Here is a 2,273-nt window from a genome sequence, read left to right on the forward strand (position 1 = left end):
CGAAAGGCATTTGGCAATGTGATATACTCTGATTCTCGGTCTCTCCATCTGTCTTCAGGTTCTGAAAAAGCAAACAGTTGCCGCCTCGTACGGAGGATGGGCGATGTCAAAACTTATATTTGCATTTTGCTTTCTGACTGGCTGTTATGCGGAGGGCGTCCTACGAGAAGAATATGATAAGAAACCATATAGGGTAAAACATACAGAAATACAACGGCACATCTACGGAAAATATTTAGAAAAGCTCAGATTTTTGCTGTGCGAAATTAAAAATGAGTCAACTTGAGAAACAAACTGAGAACTAAAAACCTAAATACACTATATTGCCAAAAGTATTCACTCACCCATCCAAATCATTGAATTCAGGTGTTCCAATCACTTCCATGGCCACAGGTGTATAAAACCAAGCACCTAGGCATGCAGACTGCATCTACAAACATTTGTGAAAGAATGGGTCACTCTCAGGAATTCCAGCGTGGTACCGTGGTAGGATGCCACCTGTGCAACAAGTCCAGTCGTGAAATTTCCTCGCTACTAAATATTCCACAGTCAACTGTCAGTGGTATTATAACAAAGTGGAAGCCATTGGAAACGACAGCAACTCAGCCACGAAGTGGTAGGCCACGTAAAATGACAGAGCGGGGTCAGCAGATGCTGAGGCACATAGTGCGCAGAGATCACCAACTTTCTGCAGATTCAATCGCTACAGACCTCCAAACTTCATGTGGCCTTAGATTAGATTAGATTAGCTCAAGAACAGTGCGTAGAGAGCTTCATGGAATGGGCTTCCATGGCCGAGCAGCTGCATCCAAGCTTTACAACACCAAGCGCAATGCAAAGCGTTGAATGCAGTGGTGTAAAGCACGCTGCCACTGGACCCTTGAACAGTGCAGACGTGTTCTCTGGAGTGATGAATCACGCTTCTTCATCTGGCAATCCGATGGACGAGTCTGGGTTTGGCGGCTGCCAGGAGAACGGTACTTGTCTGACTGCATTGTGTTTTAATTTAATTTTAATACTATTATTATAATGTTGCTTTGAATGCATTGTGTTTATCTAACAGACATTCACTCATATATTTTCCCAGATCTGATATGCATTTTCTGGTGTGGGTGTCCTGAACCCCGAAAAGGGTCAGGGCCCACTGGCAGGCCCAAAGTTTTATTACATACTTCTATGACCTAAGAATAGCTCAGCCAGTTTGCAATGAAATCCCTGTAGTTACTGAATAATAAGCCATAGTATGTAATAAGATGAGGATCTTATACTGCATTGACCTTGTTGATAAGAACATTCTGGTCATTTTCCTTCTCAGTCTGAGTGTTTTCTTCTAGAAGGAATATGTTCACAGCTTGTACATTGTTATTTGACAATACAGGTTTAAATGCTTTCCCACAAGCACAACATGAATTGAAAATTGAAAACCAGTAATCACAGAAATGGGAACAGCACAAGGAAGTGTGAATTGCAAAAGGCTATTGTGTTAGCCTCAGCATAGCTGAGCTCTGTGTCAGATGAATAGCTTCTTTCACCCCACTGCTCAAGTTTTTAAACTGATCTAGAAATAGTTTCAGTGATAGCTGCAGTAGAGTGGTGCAATTTTAACACCAAGTCTATTAAGAGATAATTTGAAGTGCCTGCAGTCTGTGGTATTTACATAGATCGAATTAGCTTCATCAGATCAATGTCCATATGTGCAGGAATGCTCACAGAAATGCCCTTTTAAGATGAGTGAAATCACCTGGAAACTTGAGAAAAGACGAATGCAATTTGGTTATTATACCAATTTAATAATAGCTAGCTAAATCTGCCTTTGTGACTAATAAGGGTCACTTAATCTAATTAATCTAATCTAACATAGATACAGCATGTCAGAATTAAGAACTCAACCAAACAAATCCACCAAAAAAACAACTTTAGATGCTCTCTCTGGCCATCAAAATATGATAATTGTGTAGCATAGTGGATAACTTCACTACATTCAAGTAGGAATGCCACTGATATCAACAGTAGGTGTTCAGAGGACACCTTATCAAACTCTCTTGAATGGGCTTCTTTTCATTGTTGCCTATGAAGCAACGCACACTGTGATTGAAAAGCACTCCTGTAACCTGGGCAATGCATTATGTGTTTTTACATTGCTTGTTTAAGTTGAGAAGTTTTGTACTGAGCACCTACAAGCGAGCACCATGTCATCCATAACTTGCCAATCAATGTCAAGTTTTAGAAAACACCTGGAGAAAACAGAGAAGAAAACTTAGAGCTGTACAATA

This window comes from Colossoma macropomum, unplaced genomic scaffold (genome assembly GCF_904425465.1).
Source record: "Colossoma macropomum unplaced genomic scaffold, Colossoma_macropomum, whole genome shotgun sequence".
Classification (NCBI taxonomy): Eukaryota; Metazoa; Chordata; class Actinopteri; order Characiformes; family Serrasalmidae; genus Colossoma; species Colossoma macropomum.